Consider the following 15,711-nt stretch of genomic DNA (forward strand, 5'->3'; position numbering starts at 1 on the left):
TTTTCACTCTTATGTGGATCCTGAGAAACTTAATAGAAGACCATGGGGGAGGGGAAGGAAAAAAAAAAGTTAGAGAGGGAGGGAGCCAAAGCATAAGAGACTCTTAAAAACTAAGAACAATCTGAGGGTTGATGGGGGGTGGGAGAGAGGAGAGGATGGGTGATGGGCATTTGAGGAGGGCACCTGTTGGGATGAGCACTGGGTATTGTATGGAAACCAATTTGAAAATAAATTTCATATTAAAAAAATAATAAATAAATAAATAAATAGCCAGGGATAATATCACTGTTAGTATTTAACAAAGAATGAGGTATCCTGCCCAATGATACAAAGGAAAAAAAAAAGAAATAAGAAGTATACTGATTGGGGGAGAAAAAGGAGAGAAAAGACTGTCACTATTTGTAGATGGTATGATCCTCCAGCTTAAAAATAAAAACAAAATAAAACACAATCAACCAATCATTACAATAAGATAATTTGGTAAGGTCAACGTAAAAGAATTAAAAGTCATCCCTCCACTAACACCTCTCCTCTGATAACCATCAGTTTATTCTCTGTAGTTAAGAATCTGTTTTAACTCTTAACTCTGCTTCTGCCTCTCTTTCTCCTTTTTATTCTTTGCTTATTGTTTCTTACATTCCCCATGGTGAAATCATATGGTATTAGTCTTTCTCTGATCACCTTATTTCACTTAACATATACTCTCTAGCTCCATCCATGTTGTTGCAAATAGCAAGATTTCATTCTTTTTGATGGCTGAATAATATTCCATTGTGTATACACTACATCTTCTTTATCCATTCATCAGTTGATGGACATTTGAGTTCTTTCCATAATTTTGCTATTGTAGACAATGTTGCTATAAACATCAGGGTGCATATATCCCTTTGAATTGGTATGTTGCTGGATCATAAAGTAGTTCTAATTTTTAACTTTTGAGGAACCTCCATACTGTTTTTCAGAGTGGCTTCACCAATTTGCATATCCACCAACAGTACAAGAGCGTTCTCCTTTCTTCACATCCTCACCAAAACCTGTTGTTTCATGTGTTGTTGATTTTAGCCATTCTGTGAGGTGATATCTCATCATGGTTTTGATTTGTATTTTCCTGATGATGAGTGATGTTGAGCATCTTTTCATGTGTCTTATTGGCCATCTGGATGTGTTCTTTGGAAAACTGTCTATTCATATCTTCCACCCATTTTAAATTGGATTATTGTTTTTTGAGTGTTGGATTTTAGAAGTTCTTCATATATTTTGGATATTAACCCTTTATCAGATATGTTGCTTGCAATTATCTTCTCCCATTCTATAGGTTGCCTTTTAGTTTTGTTGATTGCTTCCTTTGCTATGCAGAAGATTTTAAAAAATATATATTCAGGGGCACCTGGGTGGCTTAGTCAGTTGGGTGTCAGAATTCAGCTCATGATCATGATCTCACAGTTTGTGAGTTTGAGCCCTCCATCGGGTTCTGGGCTGACAGCTCAGAGTTTGGAGCATGCTTGAGATTCTGAGTCTTCCTTTCTCTGCCCCTCCCCCATTAGCACTCTGTCTCTTAAAAATAAACCAACATTAAAAAAATTTTTAAATAAATATATGCAGAGTAGCAATAAAAACATAAAGTAACTAGAAATTAATGACAATACATTACCTCTTCATGGAGGAAATTTGGGGATCTAATAAATAATACAGAAAATTTTCTGAATAAATCGAGAGACATTTCAGCTCTTGGTTGGGATAACTTAATATTATAACTATATCCATTTATCCCAAATTAGTTGATCAAATTAATCCATAAATTGAATACAATCACAAATACTTCAAAATGTTTTGTTGAATTTTTTGAGAAAGGTGATAACCTTAATCTAAAATTTTTTTTGAAAGAGACCAGGGGTTGGGGGGAAGGGGCAAAGGAAGAGGGAAAAAGAGAATCTTGAGCAGGCTCCATGCCCAGTGCAGAGCCCCACATGGGACTCAATCTCACAACCATAAGATTGTGACCTGAGCTGAAATCAAGAGTCAGACACTTAACCAACTGAGACACTCTTAATCTAAAATTTAGATTAACCTTAATCTAAAATTTTTATGGAAGAATAAAGATCCATGAATAGGTTAAGTCAACATTTCAAAAGAAGGGCAAAGAGGAGGAATTTGCCCTACTAGGTATTAGGAAATACTACACAACCATAATAAAAATATAAAAGGGTATATTATTGCAGTAACAAATAGATCAATGAAATATAAATGAAGAGTTTAGAAATATAACCATTACAAGGGAATTGAATATACAGTAATGTGGGCACCACATATCAATGGGAAAAGAATAGATCATTTAATAGATGGAGTTGCAAATCTAGCTAATGCTATAGATTAAAATAAAACTGGATCTGTGCCTAAAACTACATCAAAGATAGGCTCCAAATACAATAAACGTCTAAATGCAAAACTTAAAACAATAACGTAAATAGAAGAAAATATAGGAAAATACCTATGTATTTCCCTTATTCTTTGCTTATTTGTTTCTTACATTCCCCATTGTGAAATCATATGGTATTAGTCTTTGATCACCTTATTTCACTTAACATATACTCTCTAGCTCCATCCATGTTGTTGCAAATACCAAGATTTCATTCTTTTTGATGGCTGAATAATATTCCATTGTGAAGGACATTGTAGGAAAGGACATTGTAGATAGAACTTTACATGCATACAACATAAAACAAAAATAGCGATTACCTTTTATTACATCATAATGATTTCTGATCAGTGAAAGGTACCATGAATAAAGTTAACAGATGACAGACTGAGAATTATTCGCAATGTCTAAATCTAACAATGAACTAGTATCTAGAACATACAAGGAACTCCTTCAAGTAAAAAATAAATAAAATAAAATAACTGGAAAATGGTAAAAGTATTTGAAGAGGCAATTAACAGAACAGGAAATCAAAATAGTTTAGAAATATACATTGGGGTACTCAAACTTATTAATTAGAGAAACACAAGCTGACATAACAGTGAAATAGACTAGATAATACTAAGCGTCAAGAGATGAACGTGGGTTTAGGAAACCTCAGGCACTTCTGGGAGGAAAGCAAAGCATACAACTGTTCCAAAGGGTGATCTCAGTGTTCAGTCAAATCAAGCATACACACATGCTACCACTCAGCAACTCTACTTCTGTGTTTACAGCCTCCAGAAAACACTTCTCATAGACCCATAATGGATGTATATAAGAGGATATTCATCATGGCATTGTTTTTGGCACTGGGTAACTAGAAGCAATCTGAGCATCCATCACTGGGGGGAGTGCATAGTGCACAACAGTGGCACAGTAACAGGTGATGGACTAAATATACATAAAGCAAAATGGACAAAGTGAAAAAAGGTAAGAAACAGAATGAGATCTACCACATAGGAGCATGTATATAAAAGAAAACTATGCACACAAATATAACAATGCATATTCTTAAGGAACCATACAAATTAAGAGATACAAAGTAAACTCATTAGAGCAACTGTCAGTTGGGGGAAGTATAGGGAGGAATGAGAGTGAAAAATGGAAATAAGAGTTCATCAATCAATCAACCATTCCAAAAAAGAATCTGCATAGACCAATACTGACATATGCCATGAAGTGAGGAATACAGTTGACTCAAATCTCTACAACTGGAATTTAAAAATAGACCTCGGTATCCTAGGTGCTGATAGTCTCAAATCAGCAAAAAGTCTAGGGCTAAATTCTATGAATGGTTAACTGTATAAGATCATAAAATGGAATGTGAGAAGGGATGAACATCCTTGGGAAGGGTGAAGGCCTAGGAGAGATTAGAAGACCTAAGAACAAATGGATCTGGAGTCTGGATCTCTGACTTGAGAAGATAAAAGGAAAGTTAGACAAGGGGGCAGTTAAATCATTTTCTAAAGCAGGATAGTCAGGTAGTTCCCAAAGTTGAACAGCGCTGGGGCCACGGACTCACACATCTACTTCTGCAGAAGTTCCTAGAAGCAGGTCCCCAACATCCTCAGATGGGCCCCCTGCTCTTGCTCCCAAAAGAATATACCCTTTAAAAATAAACTATTATGTGACTGATATTGGCTCAGTCTTTTCTTTGGAGGGAAAGGTGAGCCACGAAAGAATGGGCAGGAGGGTTTGTTCATTCCTCCTCCCTTTTCACTATTACCACTCTTTCCCTAATATGCCCTAGTTATCTTGTTTTTTATATTTATTATAAATGCGGAACATAGTCAAAAGCAATCAGCAAAACTCAACTAAAACTTTGATAAATGAAAAGGAGAATGTATTGGTTTGTGTAATTGAAAAGTCTTGGATGGATCTTGTAGGCTCAAAGGGTATCATCATGGTTGAGTGAATCTCTCAGTCTCTCAGGTCTACTTTTCTCTCTGCTGACTCCATTTTCAGGCAGACTGTTGGCATACAGTCACAAGATGGCTGCAGCAGCTCAGCCTACAAGCTTCCAGGCTCAAATCTCAAGGTATAGGGGGTGGAGGAGCATGGAATGATATCTCCTTGCCGGCAGTCCTGAGATCCACTCTGCCTTAGTTAACCCAGGTTACATGCCCACACACCACTGCCCACTAATAACCAAGTAGCATTCTTCACCTTCCAAGTCAAAAGTAGACCCTCCTACTGGGTCTCTTGTAAACATGTAAACCCTCCTCTGGGTATCTCTTGTAAACATGATGACTATAGTTAGTAATACATCACACCACAACCACATTGAGTAAGAGTGGGCATTGAGGGAATGACCCCGTGAAAATCAGGGACTGTTGTTGTTGTGGAAGGTAGAATGTATGCAAGGGAGGCAAACAATAAATGTACCTAGAGTAATTTTCACCAAGTTTTTAGTATTTACGTTTATCATTCACTATTCATCTAAAGCTACTCTCTTCCTGAAACAAATGAAAACCATCTCCCTTATCTCCTAAATTTAGTAAAGGAATCCAGCAGATCACACTGCTCCTATAGGACCTCCAATAAGTTTCATAATCTCAGGGAGACAGGGTCAACTCTTGAAGGAAAAGTCCTTGAAAAAGAAAAGAAAAAGATACATATTTTCTGCTCTTCTCTCTTGATGGAAACCATACACATGTAAAAAATAAATCAAAATAAAAATGCGTTAAAAAAAGAATGCCTTATACTGGGTTCTAATTCCATAAGATTTCAGAATTACATAATATTAGTAATTACCATTTATTGGACACCTGCTATTAATATCAGGCACAGTGTCAAACCATTGTATGTAATTCATTTAATAACTGTGACAACCATGCAAAGTGTACATTATCATCCTTACTTTAAAGATGAGGTAACAGGTTCGGGGAGATTAGGAAATTTGCTCAGTCACAGACCCAGTAACTGGAGTAGCCAACAATCAGAGGCAAGTCTGTGCAGCTTGCAACACAGTGCTCTCAAAACTGTACCATGGATTTTGTGATTGTGGCACTTACTAAAGCTCTGATACTGTGACCACAGTGTTATTTGAATCCAATCATTTCATGTACCTCATCTAAAAAATTCTTATAATTTGGAATTTCATGGAAAAAAAAACCAATTGCCTGAATTACTAAATCTGTACTGTAAAAAGAACTGAAAATAGTTTTCGTGAATTGCTCTTAAACATAAATATATATTTACTGCCACAGTACACTTTGCAAGAGTAACTGAGGTTCTGGTTGGAAAAATGAAAGAATGAGTTAAAGAGGTAGAATCAGGGAAATATGGATTAAAATTATTAAATAAAAACTGAGGGCAAAAACTACCTCAATTTCTCAAGAACTGCCACAGAAGAGCAGAGAAGTCATCCTGGAAAAAACTGCAGACAAAAGATATGGGCTCCAGACTGACACACCCATTCAATAATAGGCAATATGGGATGCCAAAAAAGTTGTCTGATCCAGCCCAGGGGACTTTGCCCCAAGTTATCTGGATATCCCCTGAAATGAATGCTCTAAGAAATTGGAAAAATATGGTCATATTTCAGGCAATGCTGACAAAAAGGGAGACATGTTGGTGGGGCAAGAGTTCATCTCTACTTCAACAAGATCACCAGTGATGTGAAAATCTAGAAAAGTAACAAGAAGAATCTCATTCATCTTACAGTCACACTTTAAAGACTTTGGAGGCTTGGGTCTCAGTGACTATTGGGGACATATGGTACTTTAGAGTCCTGCATGACTGTTTTTAACTTTTGCTGTAAGCACAAGTTGTAAATAATATGCCAGTATAACTTCAGAGTGGTTCTGATGTTCACCTTCTGAACCCATCAACTCCCAGGTGATTCGACCATGCAACACTGCTGGCCCTGCAGCTAAGCCACGTACACTACTCTGGGTCCTCCCCTGGCTGCGCCCGGGTGACAGAGGTGTGGTGTAGTCAGAGTCTGGAGCTAGCTATACCAATAATCATGGGGGTTATCAATCAAGCATCTGCCTAATCTACAGGGTGTAGGCAGGAAATTATGATGGATGAATAAACAAGAGACTTGCAAGCAGGGGACTAAAGTCCAAGCTGATAAAAAGTGGGTGAAGAGTAGATGGAAGGGTCTTCAGGTACCAGGAGTTCAGATTTCCCAGCACCCAGAACAAATACTGACCTTCAGCAGGAGGAATTTAAGGATGGACATTCCTCAGAACTCAGGAATCAGTATCAGATCATCTGTGCTGATAATTTAGCTTTGATGCCTATCAGTTACAGTAACAAGGTCTCTGCCTGGTTCTTTGTCTTTGAGTGTCTCACGTTAGAATCTCTTTTATTTTTTGGTCTTCCCTACTTCCAAAATTAAAATCCTGGCCTGAAAGATGAACCCTAAGGTCCTGTTGGTACCAGCTGCCCATCACATGCGCTTCTAAATCTGTCTCGCTCACTCTCCCTCTCTCTCTTCCTCTCGAGAGGGAGAGCGAGAGGGAGAGCGACTATACTTGGCTTCTTCGTCATTCAGTTCTACTTTATTGAGATTGTCCCTTCCTAACCTGTCTTCCCAAGACTCTGACCTATTGCCCCTTGTGCTTTGCTCTCCCTCAGCCTCCACATCTAATGCACTGTCAAGCTCTACTTCTGAATACCTCTTCCCTTCAATACCACTGCTAACACTTTAGTATGAAACCTCATTATCCCCCCTCCCTTTTTCAAGTTGTCTGCATCCTTGCCAGTGTCAAACTCTATTCACCATTCATATTCTTAGCAGAATTATTTTTACTAAGTAAAAATCTGGTCCTGTCACTTTTCTACTTAAAAACTCTGCACCACAGGGAGCCTGAGTGGTTCAGTCAGTTAAGCATCCAACTCTTGAATTCAGCTCAGGTCGAGCTCCACACTGAATTTTGTGCTGACAGCACTGCGAGCCTTCTTGGAATTCTCTCTCTCCTCTCTCTCTGCCCCTCCCCTTGCTCACAATTGCACTTTATCTCCTTTCTCTTTCTCTCGCTCCCTCTCTGAAAACAAATAAATAAACTTAAAAAAACATTTTTTTAAAACTCTTCACCACAAGAGACTCTTAATGATAGGAAACAAACTGAGGGTTGATGAGGGGAGGTGGGTAGGAGATGGGCTAGATGGATGATGGGCATTACAGAGGGCACTTGTGATGAGCACTGGGTGTTATATGTAAGTGATGAATCACTGGATCCTACTCCTGAAACCAATAATGCACTGTATGTTAACTAAATAAAATTTAAATAATAACAAAAACTCTTCAGTTGCTATCCAATGTAAATATGATAACATCCCCATCACTTAGCATGGCTTTTGAGGCCTTTCCATATAGTCTTCCAGGTCCACTGCCCTGTTTTCTCCCACACAATCCAAAGGCTCATTCTTTAAAGATGAGCTCAAATATCACCTTGTCTGGATCTTCTAAAAGGGAATCAGCTAAAATAAACAAATGGGACTACATCAAACTAGAGAGCATCTGCACAGCACAAGAAACAAGCAATAAACTGAAAGGCAACCTACAGAATGGGAGAAAATGTTTGCAAACCATATATCTGATAAGAGGTTAATAGCAAACTTATCCTAAATGAAATAAGTCAGTCAGAGAAAGACAAATACCCTATGATTTTACTTATATGTGGAATTTAAGAAACAAAACAGATGAGCATGGGGGAAGTGAAAAAAAGTGAGAAGCAAACCATAAGAGACTTAACTATAGAGAACAAAGGAAGGGTTGATGGAGAGGAGGCGGGTGGGAGGATGGACTAAATGGGTGATGGGCATTAAGGAGTTTACTTGTTATGATGAGTACTGGGTGCTATATCTAAGTGATGAATCACTAAATTCTACTCTTAAAACCAATACTACACTATATGTTAACTAACTTGAATTTAAATAAAATCTTGGAAGAAAAAAAAAACAATTCAAACAAGTTAAAAGGAAAAAAAAAAAAGAAAATAATCCAATTTTAAAATGGGCAAAATATCTAAAGAGGCATTTTTCCAAAACAGACATACAAATGCTCAACAGGTACATGGAAAGATGTTCAATATCACTAATTATCAGAGAAATGCAAATCAAAACCACAACAAACCACAATCTCACACCTTTTAGGATAGCTATTGTCAAAAAGAAAAGAGATAACAAATGTTAGTGGGGATGTGGAAAAAAGGGAACCCTTATATACTGTTCATATGAATGTAAATTAGTATAGCCACTATGGAAAACAATATGGCAGTTCCTCAAAAAAATAAAAATAAAACTACTATATGATCAAGAAACCCCACCCAATTCCTGGGAACTGAAATCAGTATCTCTAAGAGATATCTGCACTTTCATGTTCAATGAAGCATTACTAATAATAGCCAAGATATGGAAACAACCTAAATGTCCTTCAGCAGATGAACAGATAAAGAAAATGTGGTATATACATACAATGGAACATTATTCAGCCATAAAAAAAAAGGAAGGAAATCCTGCCATTTGCAACAACATAGATGAACCTGGAGAACATTATGCTAAGTATCGTAAGTCAGACAGAGAAAGAAAGACAAGTACTGTATGGTATCACTTATATGTGGAATCTAAAAACAAACAAACAAAAAAAACATCAATTTCATAGACACAAAGAACAATAATTGTGGTTACCAGGAGCTGGGCAGGGGTGGTGGTCAGGGAATGGGAGACATAGGTCAAAGGGTACAAACTTAGTTATAAAAAGAATAAGTTCTGGGTATCTCTTGTAAACATGATGACTATAGTTAGTAATACAACATCATATACTTAACAGTTGCTGAGAACACATTGTAAGTATTCTCACCACACATACACAAACAAGAGAAAACATGTGAGGTGATGGATGTGTTAATTATCTTGATAATCATTCCATGTTTAAATCATCACATATACACTTTAAATATATACAACTATCATGTTCCAATAATTCCTCAATAAAGTTGGGGGAAATTTTAAAAAATAGAAGAGAATGAGTTGCTTCCTCATCTTTCTGCAGTAATTTGTAAATACCTTTATTATAACACATGTCACATTGTTTCTTCATTAGATTATGAACTCCTTGAGGCCAGGGAGCATGACTTCACTGATAGGCCTATGACAAGCATCGTGACTAGGGAGCAGTCAGCTAGTAACAAATGTTTGTTGAATGAATGAATGATCCCTGAACACTGTGACCTGTCTCTTAACCTGAACTTCCCTCTGACACCTGTTTCCCCCTCTAGAATACACTCTAGTCTATCCACCTGTCTACAATATCCCTACATATACAGTGAGCAGGGAGGAAAGGGGAGTGGGCACTTATTTCAATTCTAGCCCTCCTAATCTTCCACATTGATCTGTAATTGCTGGCCTATTCTAGATCCTGTGTGAACAGAAGACACTGGTGAAATCTGGTCAGAACGGCTATCATGTCTCTGTCCTGGCTTGCTCCTCGGTCCTTCTTTTCCAGTTTTCCCAGTGCTGCACCACTGTCACCACAGTTCAATGTTTCTATGGGACAAGGAATGGTGATGGCCCCTCCTTTACTGCTGATACTAGGCACTGCTGACATGGCCACTCTAAAGATCTCATACTGTCCTTTCTCATAACCATTCAAAAGTTAAGTCAGAAAAACTTTTCCCTTAACTACATGGGGTGATCTGTTGCTTTTCTATTATTCCTTCTATCATTTTTTCTGTTCTTACTTTTATCATTAATTGTTAAGAACAACTTTCATAAATATAACATAGCAACTGCATAGATACATCCATCACACCCTAGAATGCAATGCCTCTGGCAATCTCTGCAGTTGTATAGATGGTTTAATGAACCATCATGATTTTTATTTTATTTTATTTTATTTTATTTTATTTTATTTAATATATGAAATTTATTGTCAAATTCGTTTCCATACAACACCCAGTGCTCATCCCAAAACATTCCCTCTTCAATGCCCATCACCTATCCTCCCCTCCCTCCCACCCCCCATCAACCCTCAGTTTGTTCTCAGTTTTTAAGAGTCTCTTATGCTTTGGCTCTCTCCCACTCTAACCTCTTTTTTTTTCCTTCCCCTCCCCCATGGGTTTCTGTTAAGTTTCTCAGGATCCACATAAGAGTGAAAACATATGGTATCTTATTTCTTCACAGCAAAGGAAACAATCAACAAAACTAAAAGGCAACCAACGGAATGGGAAAAGATATTTGCAAATGACGTATCAGACAAAGGGCTAGTATCCAAAATCTATAAAGAGCTCACCAAACTCCACACCCAAAAAACAGAGAATCCAGTGAAGAAATGGGCAGAAAACATGAATAGACACTTCTCTAAAGAAGACATCCAGATGGCCAACAGGCACATGAAAAGATGCTCAACATCACTCCTCATCAGGGAAATACAAATCAAAACCACACTCAGATATCACCTCACGCCAGTCAGAGTGGGCAAAATGAACAAATCAGGAGACTATAGATGCTGGAGAGGATGTGGAGAAACAGGAACCCTCTCACACTGTTGGTGGGAATGCAAACTGGTACAGCCACTCTGAAAAACAGTGTGGAGGTCCTCAAAAAATTAAAAATAGACCTACCCTATGACCCAGCAGTAGCACTGCTAGGAATTTACCCAAGGGATACAGGAGTACTGATGCATAGGGGCACTTGTACCCCAGTGTTTATAGCAGCACTCTCAACAATAGCCAAATTGTGGGAAAAGCCTAAATGTCCATCATGATTTTTAGAAAAATAACATTTACTGATATAAGCGCTTCCTGAAGAATATGTCTCCACTGTTCAAAAGACCTGCCTTTGATCATTGCTTTCTCTGTGACTGTCTCTCACACATATTCTCACTGGGCAAGTGTAATACATGGTATTCCAGCTACTGCAGATGCAGAAATCACACACACACACACACACACACACACACACAAACACAAACACAAACACACACACACACACAGTATGTCTTCTCCATACCTCATAGAAACTGTCAGTGAGTGCCTGGGAACAACTGTGTTGGGCATGGAAAAAACTGCAAGGCAATCCAGACTGGCATAAAATGGCTTGTTTATATTAAGAGTACACTTATCTTGATGAGCACTGAGTAATGTACAGAACTGTTGAATCCCGATATTATATATCTGAAATGAATATAACATTGTATATTAACTACACTGGAATTAAATTTGGGGAGGGGAATTAAAAAAATTTTAATGGCTTTATCTGGAAAAAGCTCTTTCTCACTTGTATTCCCTCCACTCTAGTGTCCCTTCCCTCATTCTCTCCATCTCTCCATCTCTCAATCTGTCTTTCCATCTCTCTGTCTCTGTCTCTCTGTCTCTGTCTCTCTCTCTCCACACACATACACACACACAGAGAAGAGGCTAATGAAAGCAGACTCTGAGGTCACTGAAGACAAATTGAAATTTTTTTTCTCTTTCACCTCTGTCCTGGCAAATACAAGCTGCGAATACAGGTGTTCTTGCCAGATTGTGCTCCACTCTGTAGGGCTAAGCAGGTACATGGCGACTACCATGCCAAGGAATCCAAGTGGATATCCAACATGGAAAGGTGCCAACCCAAAATAGCACCTCCCAGGAGATGACTACAACTCCTGTAGGAAATCATTTAACCACAAATTCCAACTCCCCTTCACTCCCACAGCCTGTCACCCATCTCAAAGGGCTGGTCCCTTGAATCGTGACAATCTGACCCACATCAGCAGCCCCAAGGCCAAATGGCAACATAAGGCCTTTCCAGCCCATTGGATAGGAAAAGGGAGGGACAACCACTTGAATGATTGTAATTGAAATCCTGTAATTTGGGATTTGTCAATAACTGCTAACTTTTGGGGAGTTTTCTTTACCCCCAACACACTCTGGCAGCCACAATATGTAACTGGACACCTACAATGCTTCTGAAACCATTTCATCATCTAGTAACAATGAAACAAAGAATAAGTTCTGAGGATAGAGAAGATGCCCCATATCTCAGAGGTCACTGTTCCATGGCAGTAATTTAAAATGTTTAGAGGGAAAAACTACTTGGTATTCTAAGGGTAAAAAACTAATATGCAAAAGGATCAGCTGTGTTGGCAGGAAGTGGGGTACAGAAAGCCAAGTGCTATCTTCCAGTTCATGCTATAAAATGGAACTGATAGTCCTGTCACCCTGCAGTTATTAAACTGCACTGATCAAATCGTCATCTGAATCAAGTCAGGCAAAGAAACTTACTTGAATAACAGAATCATAGCTCTCAGGTTGAAAGAGGAATTTATCAGACATTTGTCCAATGTTCCTCTACTTAATAATCCCCCTCCAAAATATCCCTGGTCTCATGCTCATCTCTGATAGCTGATATAACCTGATGCAAAGCAAAGGGGATTTACAGTGAAAAGTCCTGAGTTGGAGGCCTGGGTCCTGACTTTCTGATTCATCAGCAACACTACATTGGACCTGCTGGTCATCAACTACAATATGATGAGGCTAGACTACTTGACTACCAACTTCTCAAATGATTCAAAATTTTCTAGGCTGTGATAGGGAACTCACTATCTCCAAAGATAATTCTTCTCATGTTTGGATAATTCTGACTAGTAAAAAGTTCTTCCCTATACAGAGTCAAATATGCTTCCCTGCAGTTTCTACCCACTTATCTGACTTTTTTATATAACCTATGTATAATCCTAATTCTATGTAACAGCCACTCATATAATTGAAGACAGACACTTATCTCCCATCCATCTACTTCTCACTCAGTTCCCTTTACCACCCATCTGGCCAATCATCCTGTTTACTTTACTCGGAACCCATAACAAGTTGTCCACATCTTTACTGAAAAGTGACCATATATAACTGAACAAAAACCTACAGAAACAATCTGGCAAATGCCAAGTGAAGACCAGCACCACTTACTCTGTTCTAGCTAATGTGCTTCTTTCATGCAGCCTAAATCAGCATTACCTTCTGGATACTACATCACACTGCTGCCATCACAGTATCCCTGCTTTTACTTATGTCTTCTACCCTGTCCTTGCAAAGGTTAATTTAGACCCAAAGTCAGAATTCTACTTTTCTTTCAGGAGGATTTACTATTATGTCTGAGCTGTGTTGTGACATGCTAAAATCTTCTTGGAGCTTCAGTCTATCCTAAAATTATTTGTCAGGTGCCCATATTTTCATCCAAGTGACTGATGAAGATGTAATGATTATGATCGTGGCCAAGAAAATAGTCCTGGAGCAGACCAACAGACTGTCTTCCATATTTATATGAATCTAATATTTTGGTCTTCTGCCATTAAAACATCAGATCCCAGCTTGCCTCATCCTTGCCACTCTCTGGACTCCACCTTTCCGAGCTCATATGCCACAGCCGAGTCTTTCTGCTGCCCCTACAATGGTCTCCGCAAGTAAGTTCACCCAGGACTTAGGGTAATTTCAGAGAAACCGCTGTTTAATACACTAAAAAGATAAATAAACCTAACAAAAAAGGAGAAAAGTTCACACCCAGAGTTGTGTGGGACAGTGGAAATAATGTGGGAGTTGGATTCACAATGACCTGGGATTGAATCCTGGTGCTGTAACTTACTCACTGGGTAACTGCGGGTATCCTACCACTATCAGTTCCCTCATCTCAAATATAGGGATAATAGTAATGACCTCACAGGGTTGTTCTGGGGGTTAGAAGTGATACGTGCAAAATCTTAGCCCATCCTCAGCACATAATCTAAGCAATACAGGTTATTTTTATTATTATAGCATGGTGAGAAAGACAAAAACACAGTAACTACTGGCCCAGAAAGACAATTAAACCCAAGAAGAAAAGGAGAGAAAAATGAAGCCCTGTGTCTTGTAGATGTTAACTAATGTTCCACAAATGAAAGAACTGATGGTTTCGTTGGAAATAAGAGCATTAAACCCAGTTTTTAAAACTCATACATATTTCTATCTCATTGGCCCTAAATAAGATTGGCCACCTCCTTACACATCTTATTTTTATCATTCTCCAGAAACTCATAAGATACAAAAGATGACTCAGACCCAGTAAATACCAGGGTGAGAAGAAACACAAAATGGGAAAGGAGGGGGTGCAGACACATAAGTAAATAATTACAATAAAATATCACCAATGCCACAAGAAAGATAAATATAGAGCATATGAGGAAACTGTGATCTATATGGAGATTTCAGTTAAGCTTTATGAAGGAGGGGATGATCCCAGATAGTTTTAAAGGATGAGGAGAAGCTACGACTGAGAGACACTCCAGGTAGTAAGGACAGCATGTAGAGATTTTAAATAGTGGTAGACCATTAAAGGATCATCCAAGAAATGTCGATCAGTCTAGAGTGACTTTCCCATAGAATACAAACAGTAAGAGAGGCAGCTGGAAAGATACAGATTTATGTCTATTGTGAAGGAGCGTCTAGGTCTAGAAAAACGTTGGAATTCTACAAGAGGGAATGATGTGATAAAATTAGAAGATGAATCAGGCAGCCTGTAGCAGAGGGGCTCGTTATGACACTTTTTACAAACAGCCATGTGAAAGATGATGAAGTTCAGAACTAAAACTGCAGCTCTAGAGAACAGGCCTACATGTGCAGGAAGGTAATCTACAGAGAACTGGCAGGATGTGGCAGCATATGAGGGGTAAATGAGAGGGAGAAATGAAAAGTGACTGGGAATAGCTTGAGACACTCAGTGGATAGGGATGTCAGTAACCAATATGTGGACTTCTAGAAGACAGTACACTTTGGTGCAAGCCATGACAATGAGCTCAGTTTTGAATAGCATGGGCAGAAGTAACCAGGGGACATCTGAATGGAGCCATAGTCTGTTCAACATAAAAGTCTGGAAATCAAAGGAGAGGCCAAGAAAAGAAGCCTCCTGTATATTTATGAGAATAAGTGAGAAAACCCACAGTTTAACCTATAGAAAGAGTAGGTAGAACATATCTCTGATATCCCAAGGTAATAACCTTGAAAACAATGTAAAATTAGATTAATGGTTCTTGTCTAATAAAGTCATGCTAGCTTCTGGTGATCACTGCTTTTAACTTAAGAGCTCATTTTCTTGCTTCCTTTTGAAAAATCAAAATTAAATTTGCCTATCTCTCCTCTGTTTACCATAACTTCTAGAAAACCAATATTCATTTCATGCCAAGTTCTCCCAGTATCCACACATAGAATTCATAGACAAAAAGGGACATGCAGTGGGTACCTGTGATGTTTTTCTACCCCAAACTCAATTTGAGGATCTCAAAATGTGTA

At 38.3% G+C, this 15,711-nt stretch overlaps 1 long non-coding RNA gene across 1 annotated transcript; it reads right to left on the reverse strand.

Annotated features, from left to right (window-relative positions):
• Positions 1 to 2,726: 2,726 nt before the first annotated feature.
• LOC128773015 (uncharacterized) lies at positions 2,727 to 10,302 on the reverse strand. The gene is made up of 2 exons (XR_008417199.1): positions 4,735 to 10,302; positions 2,727 to 4,659 (listed from the first exon to the last, which is right to left on the reverse strand). It is a non-coding gene; the product is annotated as an uncharacterized LOC128773015 (long non-coding RNA).
• Between the last annotated feature and the right edge of the window lie 5,409 nt (positions 10,303 to 15,711).

Source organism: Panthera pardus, unplaced genomic scaffold (genome assembly GCF_024362965.1).
Source record: "Panthera pardus isolate Hobbes unplaced genomic scaffold, ASM2436296v1 HiC_scaffold_11, whole genome shotgun sequence".
In the NCBI taxonomy this organism is placed as follows: domain Eukaryota; kingdom Metazoa; phylum Chordata; class Mammalia; order Carnivora; family Felidae; genus Panthera; species Panthera pardus.